Source organism: Cynoglossus semilaevis, chromosome 4 (genome assembly GCF_000523025.1).
Source record: "Cynoglossus semilaevis isolate Cse_v1.0 chromosome 4, Cse_v1.0, whole genome shotgun sequence".
Taxonomy (NCBI): Eukaryota; Metazoa; Chordata; class Actinopteri; order Pleuronectiformes; family Cynoglossidae; genus Cynoglossus; species Cynoglossus semilaevis.
Genome location: NC_024310.1, coordinates 18192461 through 18203985, shown reverse-complemented (window position 1 = coordinate 18203985; position 11525 = coordinate 18192461). Strand labels below are relative to the sequence as shown.

The window sequence follows — 11525 nt, the reverse complement described above, 5'->3', positions numbered from 1 at the left end:
AAGGTTAGTGTGAAGGCACGTTTCATTTGAATTTATTGTATCAAATTTAATGAGAAACCATTCATACAAAATTCCATCCAACTCCAATTATCGGTAGCCTTACGCAACTGATGTGTCAGTGTTCCCTGGCTCCAATTAGACAGTCGAGCTGTTAATCACACTCCATGGCTGTCTATATCCACTCTTCCCTGTTCTTTAAATGCTGTTTTCTTTAAATTGACATCATGTTATTATAGTGATATGCAAACTTTAACCATAAAATAGCCTGGCTGTCAGATCTTAGACAGGGTTTGATATTAGAATGTAGATTTGTAAAAAAGAGGGAAAGTAGATGAAAGATAACACGTGTGGACTAATTCATTTTTCCTTTATTCACTTCAGGTGTAACCAAGTCTCCAGAACACCAAAGACACCAGAGGGAGCAATAAATAAAATATTTTAATTGTAGCTGCAGGCAGGACTGAACAGGCTTGAACACATCACTGTGGCCTCGGCCCCCCCGTCTTGGCTTGTAGGTTCAGGGTTAGGCTAAGATGGAAATGGAAATATGGAAATATTTGTTTCCGATGGGAAAACATGCAGAGTTTTCCAGTTATTGTAACACGATCGAAACATGTGAACAGATAAGAAATACTCCTTCTCTTCTTCTTTTGTGCAACAAAAATGACTATGAGCTATGACGTGTCTGTTTGATTTATCCACGACAGAAAATGGGAAAGGTGAGCTGACGACTTCAAACTTCGCCATTGCCAAACCACAGAAACACCTTGGAAAAGTCTGAACCATTAGCCAATTATTTTGATTGCGTTTTTTTTGTAAAGATTGTGACGACATAGCTTCTCCTACCACCATCGGAAAAAGGAAAAAAATAAAGTTTTTTGAAAGAAATGCTTGGTGCCAGTCTGAACCTGGGACAGTTGAATAGAATATGTCAACATAATAAATGTGTTTCCCAGGATGACCAGCACGGGGGCTCTAGAAAAAGGTTATTTTCCCTTTTACGCTCAATTTGCTGTATTTTAATTTAACCCAAAATCTAGCAAAACACAAACTACTCCATATTGTATTAATAAATGTTTCTGCAATTGATTATTATTTATATAAGTTACAAATATTGTTCATAGCTCTGGGAAATAAAAAAAAAACATTTTTTGAACCTCTGCTGCATGGACCTTATTAACTGCTTTTTAAGCTCCCGCGGGCCATACAAGATGACTTGGCGAGCCACATTTGGCCCCCGGGTCTTGAGTTTGACACGTGGCCTAGATGAAGGTCATTCAAGTTTTAAATCTAAACAAATCCCAGATAACAATATTTATCATCAGCAAACACTGTGAGCACCAGTTAAACAATTACTTGTGTCCTAGTTTGATGATGTCATACCAGAAACCCAGGGTGTTGCAGGACTATAGGGTGGAGCTTGTGGCATGAAACTGGACTGGTTTGAAAAAAAAAAAAAAAAAAGAATGTGTTAGACGTTAAATTTACATTTGACCTTCCTGAAAGCTCGGACGTCTTAAACTTGCCACTACTGTAGATCTGTGTATTTTCTTAGTCTCTATGGCATTTAGCAAAGATTTTAATACAATTTAAACTTGAACAAACTTTTTACCATTGAAAATCAGTTCTTTCTTTCTTTCTTTCTTTCTTTCTTTCAAGTATGAGGAAACAGTGAGGCTTCCTTCTCAGCACTATAAAGGGTTCCGAAAATCTACACAGTAATGGTGTCAAGTAACAAAAGTTAAAAAAAAAAAAAAAAAACAAAAAAAAAAACAACCCACAATCCATAAGCAGTTACGGGATTTGAGGCATCAGCAGCAGAATGTCTGTTTTGGATCATACCTTCAGTTGTTTATGAGCCGTTTCTGCCCCTAGGGGAGTCAAACGCGGTTGTTTCTTGCAACAGAGTGAAATTTTACACCGACATACAGCAGATCATTTTACTTTAGATCCCAGGGACGATAACAGGTCTTATGGGTCATTTAAAAAATGCAAATAAATCACTTCTCATGGTGATGGGTGGAAACGTAAAGGAAGAGGAAAGAAAACAGTTTCTAAAAGAAAACCCCTACAAAATGAGTTTTAAATGAGTTCAGCATTGGATGTGAATTAGGACAAATGTAAATGAATAGTTAAATAAAACTAATGTAGATTTGAACATGACATAGTAAGTGAATAGATCTAAAACAGTGTTTTCTGGGGACCCATATTTTAAAAGTCACAAACCTTCGCGATCCAAGTCAATAGACATTATTTGTAAAATCCTGGGAAACATGAGGCCAGACGCCAGACTCCCAAAAAATATCTCTTGAGGGTCACGACCCAGTCTTTAGGAAACAACAATCTAAAAATCCACATGTACTAGCACAAGGCCCTCTGTTTACAACAAACTATTCAGTAAAATTATTACCTGGTTAGGTTGGCGGAACTATATATTTTGTCAACTCAAACTGAGATTTTATGGCAGCTCATTAACTAAAAAGTTTTATTTGAAAGTTGTAATTTCACTTTGTAATTTATACAAGTAGTAGTATGTTTTATGTTTTTCATATTTTTGCTAGCTTGTCAATCATTATTCTACCATGTACAGCTCTATGTTCTCAGATGGGATTGTGTCTATGAAAGGTCGTGTCGACAACTATATTTGTCGGAGGGCTAGGATTTTTTTTTCTGGAGAGGCAAAAATTAATTAAAAATCACATTTTGTCTTACATTATTATTTCGTCATGTTCACATTTCAATCGTTCGGTTTGTTTGGTTCCATAGTGTAGCGGTTGTAGCTAACACGTGCTAACCGCTACATGTGCTAACTGCTCGGAAGCAGAGAGCGGGTTCGATTCCAAAAGGAACCACATGATGATAATGTTAATCCTCCTCTTGTAAGTCGCTTTGGATAAAAGCGTCTGCTAAATGCGTAAATGTAAATTATTATTTGATGTGTATTTTGGAATCCGGTCGCAGGCTGGATTGGACGGTTTTGCCCTCCAGATTGAGGATCACTGGTCTGTTGTATCACAACAATAACTATATTCACAGGTTCCTGTTGCACTGTTTACACATCAGCCAACATACACAGGGCGGGTCTGTCTTAATTAATTACTTGGCATTTCCATTCACCAAGGAACACCGCTGGGGTAATTCATATATATACAGTGGAGGCAATTAATGCCGCTATGACACATCTACAAGCTGCTGACCGAGTAGGATTTAGAGTTCTATCAGCAGTAATATAAACACAGAAAGAAGAGTTAAAGATGCAACAGGTGGATTTTAATATGAATATTTTTACTATCTGTGACTCAATATATACGAATTATGCCACACTTTTTCTTTGTCTTGGGAGCTAGTTTTTAAACAGCCAAGTTAAAGTGATCTACTTAGGTTGTTAATATTAAATATATATTTACTGATATAATGTGAATGTACTGTACTTTATATATTCATTAATTATTGAGTCCCTTTGATTAAATACATGTAGCTCTATGCCACAATATGATTAAATACCTGTATTATTATTAATTTCAAAATAAATCTTTATTTTTAATTGAATTTTTAGTTACTCCTGATCTACCAGCGCTCCCTTGGTGACCAGTAGATCGCGATCTACTTAATGGGCAACCCTGGTTTAAAGCACCGCATACGGCCGAGCTCCCTCTGGATATAAAATTTTAAACCGACCTTTTACACATTTTGACATTGGCATAGAGCAAATGTTAGTTTTTTAACATGTGATCTGCTCCGGCGTGTGCGATTGTCCTGCAGGTTCTTTCAGAGTTCAAGGTCAGCACAGCTTGTTGTGAGGAGTCATACGAGATCATTACTGTGTGTGAGTCACTCAGCTCTGGTCCCGTGTCTGATCTGCTACGAGGAAAAAAAATAGCAGGCTGAAAGAAATAGCGGGCTGCGTCTGTGGCTGCTGTCCAGGTTTCAGTCTGTGTCAGTGAAGCACCACATTGGGTAGCAGGGAGGCTTTATTTTAGGGAGTGTAATCATGATGTTTTCTTGCCAAAGCTGGGGGAGCATCACCAGATCTCAGCACTGTTGAAAATTCCCCGAGAAAAAAAAAAAAAGAAAACCTCTTCTATGCTAGGACCTGGAAAGAAAACACGTGCTATATTATCGGAATGTTTACACTTAAAGAATGAAGAAAATCTGCGACACTGTGGCTGCGCTCTTAAAACCACGAGAGGTGTGTGACCGAAGGGTAATGTTTGGAGTTCATCAGAGATAGTAATTGTGCACCGTCGCCCTGCCAGGAAAGACTTTAGACCGTCTTTACAGGAAATCATTAACATGTAACCCATTTATCGAGAGTTTTAGAGCTCAACCTTTAGACTTTTCCTTCTCACAGGCTGCGGCATTGAGCAATACTTCAGTAAAGTTAAAGATTAGAACAAAAATGATCGAGCACACACACACATGTGGCTTCTCCACTTCTGTTTCCTCTGCTGCATTTCTTCAAAAGTCCAGCATTCTTTCGTCTCACATGGAAACGGGGCCAGTTAGGAGAGAGAGAGAGAGAGAGAGAGCAGAAGAATGAGCGGGGAGGGAATAGATGGGAAGCCACAGTTGGAAAAAGAAACAGAGAGAAAGAAACAAAATGTTCTGGACGCCTGGTTGCACTTCTGCCAGGAAATGAGCTCAGGCCTGGGGAGTATATGTGGTAAAGTTTGAAAACCCTCCTTAAATATGTGACAAGTGGAAAATAAGCCCCAGAAACAACAGTAAACTGATTTTGTAGAGTCATAAATGTTACAATACAGAGCCCATAAAGTTTAATTCCACCTTTTTTTCTGGACTGTCTTTTGTGAAAAAAGTCGACGAATGTTTGGACACTGAATCAGACTAAATAAGGCTTTAACCCATCATTATTAGTACGCAATGTACTCTAACAGTACAGGAAACAGCATTGAATCACAGTTGCATCAACAGTATACAACCACATGAAAAAAAAAATCAAATTTTTTGTTGGTATTTTGTTTTTTTTCTTTCTCTCTCTCTTTGACATAAATCCAATACGCCAAAACTCCCACCCCAATATTTCGGAGCGGTAATACATCATCTTGAGTGTGACTGAACTTTCCGTCCTTTTGACACTTGTGCCCCTCTCCTTGTCATCAGTCTTGCGGGATGACTGAGCTGTTAACGCCTCTGGATCTTAAGTTCTTACCCTTAACGTGAAGGTGTTCAGCTTCGCAAACAACACCTTCACATTTCTTTCTTGGCTTTTTCTCTTTAAAAGGAAAAGTATGTTCTGGGCCGCTCTGTTGGAACACGCACAGATACACACACTGACAGAGATGGGGGAGGAAGTGGATGGATGGAGGGAGGGAAGGAGGGAAGGAGGGAGAGAGAGGGAGATTGAAGGACGGAGGGATTTCCACAGATGTGTATTGCTCCATAGTATATTCCTGCACAGCAACAAGTGTGCAAGAATGTAGGGCTCGGCCAGCAGTCGTGCGTTTTTACTCAGATTCTTTACATTTTGTATGAGTATTTACATCGATGCAAACTCCGCAGTAATTAAATTCAATTATCCTCCATTAAGCGTCTCAAGTGACTTATTTTGTTAAACCACATCTAGATTTGATCATGCAGCACACCGGCGGCTTTCAGCTGCACAGCGTGACAGTGACAGGTGAACTGTGTCGTATGACGGCGTAACCACTTATTAGATAATGACACTTAATGACTAGTCACACTCAAGGTTCTTCAACAACATTCATAATCCAGGATAATTGGTTTTTATATTCTCTCTCTCTCTATCGCTCTCTCTCTCTCTCTCTCTCACACACCCAAACCAATTCTAAAACCTTAAATGTCCTTCCATACAATCGCCACATGAGTTATTGACTCGCCGAGTTTTAACATAATTTGACATCAGGCGTGGCGCTGCATGGTAAGACGGAGAGATCATTTATCTGTAACTCTTTTTCTTTCTCAAAATAGATTTTTTTTTAAAAAAAAAGAGTGCAATTGTGTATTAAAAATAGATAACTTATTTATATGTACTCATTTTTTTTTTTTTTAAAAGAGTGCAATTGTGTATTATAAATAGATAACTTATTTATATGTACTCATACGTTGACGTTTCAGCTTGTCCCACACAGCAGTTCACACAGCAGTTTAATGAGTGAGTCAGTGAGAAAAAGAGCCACGGACACAGAAGCCCTCTGTGCTTTGTCCACTTCCTTAACTTTCCTCCTCCTACTCCTACTCCTCCTCCTCCTCCTCCTCCTCTCACATACACCTTGTATTTCCCACTACGGCACTACTGACACACAGACACACACTGCAAGGTGTTGTGTTGGCCTCATCTGTGATGTTACAGTTCAGTCCTAAAGGTTTGGTTCAGTTTCACTCATTGTTAGGAACAAACACCGCAGCTCGCAGGATATGGAGAAAAACATGATGGGAGTTCACAGAATAGAAGAGAATATTCATTCAAGATTTCTGTGGACAACACAGTGAACACATTTGCAGCAGAAAGAACGCAGCTGATAGACTTTGCAGCTTTTGCTAATTTTTTTTTATTATTTTTTATTCTCAAATCGATATAAATCGATACAGCAACAGTTTTACCGTGAGGGTTATATAAATCATAACATGAAAATACACACATCACAGTAGGTTAAAACAAGAAACATACGTCATGTACATGTAAGGATACAATGGCATTAAAATATATACAAACAAATATATATACTGTATGTATATATTTTTTATAACAGTTAATTAAATTAGATTGATGTTTGTGTTTAAACAGTGTGAAACCAAAAAGCGACGGTGCGAGGGACCCCATTATGGACAAATACTCACTTGTAGTCGGTTCCGTAGCGTAGCGGTTAGCACACCTGGAACACCAAGGAACCGCATGCTAGGCGCTCGCTAGGGGCAGCCTGTTAACAGCGTATCTACTGCTAACACAACAGTTTCCCAAATATGGGATCAATATAGTACACATTTAGTTTTTTAGTTTTTTTTAATTTTGTAGCAGACACTACTTTATGGTTTACTATTATTTTTGGAACGACCGAGTATTTTATTTTCAACTGATCCCGGAGCCACAGAGCCATTAGAAATAACTGAAGCTACAAAGTGGAAAAAGTAGATTACGACGAGAGAAAACAGACACACAGAACCTCCGCTGTTTTTGTTCAGTATCATGTACAAATAAAGTCCGGTGATTTTATTTTCATATGTCGGAGGGCACGCTGTGAATTAGGAAGTGTCTTCTTGGGCACTGGCGGCAGGTATCACATGGACGGGTGTCAGGTTTGACAGATGTTGAAGAGAGTGAGAAGCCCCCTGTAGTTTCCACACTCTGTCGTTTCCCTGTTCTTGAAAATGATCAAAGTAGAATCATATTGTCAGACATTGATGAGATCCCCCTTCCCGTCTGAATGTCCTGACTTATCTTGTATTTTCTGACATATTATCTAATCAGAATCTACAGGATTTCTTCATGTTGAACCACTTTTTTTTTTAAATTTTATCTTAAACTACCTCCCGGATGACACATTAATAGAAAGAGTCTTGTTTTTTGAATCAATGCGTTCACCGTCCTTGTAGATATTTGGACTACAATAAACAGTCCGAGGTTTTTCAGACATTTTAGATCACTTTACTCGATGTACAGCACGTTCTTGAGGCACAAATGGAACCAGGGACGCTTAAAGTTTTTTTTTAAGGCGCTCTCTCACATCCATCCGCAGATTGTTTTCCACCAAACTCAAAGCTTGCACGAGGCCTAGAGAAGAATGTCGATCAGGTTTGTCAAGTCGTACCTGTCGTGAGTCAGTATCAGTGGCGTGAAGCTTTACTTCCACTCCGTGTACCGTACCTTATAGGCGGTTATCTCAGCTGCTGGCTGACTGCGTGGAAAGTCCCCATAAATAAAACAGTTTCAGGTCTGTGCGGAGCACCACATGTACACTCCATAGGTGCTGAGGGAAGTGTTTGTTTCTAATAAAACAAAGTGCTCCAGTCTGTAATTAGCCTTATAGCGTTTTTTTTTTTTTTTCTTTCAGCATTTACATAATTACAGTTTCCTGCGATACCGGTGTTGGGAAAACATATAATTAATATTTATTAATTCTGGCACTAAATTACCCCCCCCCCCCAGCATCTGCACCCCTCCTACACACGCCCACACTAAAGCCATTGTAGCTGTGTACAAAAGTAATAACAAAGGCGGCGGAGCTCACGATCACGCCAGATATGGAGACAACAAAAAACCGAGATGTCGGCGTTGCATCAGTGCCACAAATCTGTGAGGCCAAGAGACGCGTTCTAAGGTGTGGCCCAGAAGGTGAGGTCTGATGACATCAGCAAGTGGAACCTGTTTCTGTCTGTGGGAGGAAATGATGCAGGCACAAGTGTGTGCCTGTTTGTGTGGCACTTGGTTTTGATCTCGAGCCTGAAGAGAATAAAGAAAAAGAATTGATGAGCACTGGTCCACGGAGACCGTTTCCTGTGATGATGACACGGGCACAGTGTTGTGCCTGGTAGTTATAGTAGTCGTTGGTCAGGTCTTATTATATAACGGACTGAGTCATGGCCTTGTTTTTACGGCACACACACACACACACACACACACACAGGGGTTGGTGAGTCAGTGAGGAATGTGTGCTGTGGGTTAAAGCAGAGCCAAGTGGACGGCATGAGGACAGCAGCTGGGATCTTTCCTGCTGCTGCTCCACATGCTTCCAGAACGTAATGAAAGGCCTCTCTCAGAGAAACGTTTTTTTCAGTCACATTCACGTTTAGAGCTGCGCTCTCCCGGCAACAAATCCGTCTGTTCTTGTTAGAACAATACGAGAACAGAAACAAAAACGTATCGTATACGTACTTTTCCTGATATAAATACAAATCTTCCCCCGCGCAGTCGCTTTAGACAGTCCAGTCTCAAACCGATTTCGAACAACAGCAGCAGATGGAGCTCGGCGAAATCAAATAAATAGTTTGTTGACAACAACAAAACGAGTGTTTTGAAATAATAGCAGGGGACAGAACGGACTGTTTCCGGAAAGTTCTGTTGCTCAACTCGACCGCCTCTGTGAAAGGGAACGCATCTGTCCCGGATTACATCTGTTTTGGGCACAGCACCAATAGTGACGGGTTCACGAGTGATTTAGTCCAGGCTAAATCTGCTGCGGGAGGAGGAAGTTTGGTTTTGGAAAACATGGGAATATTTGTTGTGGACTTTTGCGGAGATGAGGAGATTCCTGTGTGCTTTAGGGACTTCATAACCAGGAATTGGTTGCCATTACTGAAACGGTCCTTAAAGGGGACTGCTGCAATGTTTTTTAAATAGTCAAAGGTCCATTCTTTATAGCTGTTCAAGCCACAAGCCATGACACTGTCATATCTATAACAATATAGAGCACGTGTGTCAAACTCAGGCCCGGGGGCCAAATCTGGTCCGCAGTGTAATTATATTTGGCCGGCGAGATCCTAACAAATGAGAAGGGAAAACATGAACAATTACAGTCAATTTTTCAATAAATACTGCATTTGGCCCACAACTTCGTCCCAGTTTTCAATTGTGGCCCACTGTGAAATTGAGTTTGACACCCCAGATATATATATATATATATATATATATATACTGCATATATTTAAAATTTTTAACGTGGATTTAATGAAATGGTCGCCTCCTGCTGACAAAGTTTTGAAATCGAAAGGGCGCCGTTTTCCACTAACGACTTATCAGTCCATCATCAGCATGGAGGCGACGGTGTCACAAAATGAATGCAGGACCCAGCCGCAGCACTCCAGGGCACAGATATCAGTCCAAGCAAAAGAAGAGAAACGGGAACAGAACCGAGGACTCAAACTGGGCCGAGCAACGAAGAACAGAAAACGTACCGTTAACATTCAAAAAGTCCAACTGTTTTAGGTGCCGATATCAATTAACCCATTAAAACCATGACAAACACTGGCCGTTTAACAACTTAACAAATGTGTATTCATGTCACCAATGTGTCACATTAGTCACAACAACTGAAAAGACTTCATTGTTCAATTGCACAATCGCAGAGGGACAGTAATGACTAGTTGCCTCGATCACGTGAAGTCACTGCTCTTTTTTGGTCAGTGGTCGTGTGACGCTGATGGATCAGTTTCAAATTTTCAGTTCATAACCAGGGTCACGGCAGTGGTGAGGAGTGTGATGCAGTCCAAAAGTCTGTATGTAGTAATTTACCCTCAAGGATGTGGAAGTGACACATGCCTTTGTTTCATGTATAAATTAGTATCATTTCTTTGTAAGTGTAATTGATACTCAATAAATTCTCGTATTGGTATATATATCGATTCCATGGTACCATTACTGGTTAGCGTGTTGAACCTCACCAACTTAAGGTCGGACACCGTCGCTTTTTTTTATTGGTTTGACAACAGTTATTGTGAAAGTAGACCAATCCGGTAAACACTTCTGCGTTATTGCCACATGGTTAGATGGACTCATTGAATTTCTCTCTCATCCCTCTCTTTTTCAAAAATGAAATCTGCAGATCATCCAGTGACTGCAATTTGAAAAACAAAACAAACGGAAGGAGAAACAAACTTACCAACAAGTTTCCAGCTTTGAACACATGACCAGGCTCCTACCACTCGAGTGATGCCCCGACCCCACATCGGCCACACACATATACTGTACACTCATATAGTATATGCACAACAACACCTTCTTTATTGTACTGCCCCAGAGAGTGTTCATTTTCTCCATTGTCATACGGCTCACATGACGGTGAAGACCTCAAAAGAACTAAACACGGTGACTCACTGACCACACTCTCTTGATTTGAGTTTCATTCATTTGAACTGTGAAGTTTCTCACCAACTGTACAGGCAGTAGTACAAGACACACTGTAGTGAATACAGGGGCTCTCCGTAGTACTTTATACAAGTAAAAACTATTTCTTTTACACGTACTATCAGAGAGAGAACCTTGTCTGTAACCTGTCGATGTGTGAGGCGAAGTTAAAAAAAAAAAGTTATATTGAGAGAAGGAGCTACAGCTGCTAACATTGAGCTAACATGTTATTGATATAAAAGTGGGAGAAAGATCCCGTTCTTTAATAAAGAATATACAGTTAGCGTCTTCTTCTTGGCCAAGCATGCATCAAAAATATATTTCAGTGTAACGCTTGGCCAAGCGTGCATCAAAAATATATTTCAGTGTAACGCCCAACATAGAAAACATACAGGTCTGAGGCGAAACATTTCGAATCCAAACATCTCGGCAGGAAAACACATCACCTCTTGTGCGTGTTTACCCTTCAACCTGCCTCCGTGGAGTGAAAAAAAACAACCTCAGTCATGTTTTTGTAAACAACCTCGGCTTCCTCTGAGAAGAATTTTATACTTTATACAGCTACTCAGCCCTGTACAGTGTGTGGCTCCCAGCAGCAGTATTAAAGGTGGAGGCCTTAATCTCTCCTAATTGTGTGTTAAAATTATTTTAATAATAAGGTTATGAACCTGTATTTAATTCTCTCTGTAGTGTAGCCTGAACACCA

The 11525-nt window shown here is 40.0% G+C and overlaps 1 long non-coding RNA gene across 1 annotated transcript; it reads right to left on the bottom strand.

The window, feature by feature from the left end:
* Positions 1 to 7421: 7421 nt before the first annotated feature.
* On the bottom strand, positions 7422 to 10728 carry LOC112486984 (uncharacterized). Its single transcript, XR_003049636.1, has 2 exons — positions 10575 to 10728; positions 7422 to 8419 (listed from the first exon to the last, which is right to left on the bottom strand). It is a non-coding gene; the product is annotated as an uncharacterized LOC112486984 (long non-coding RNA).
* Between the last annotated feature and the right edge of the window lie 797 nt (positions 10729 to 11525).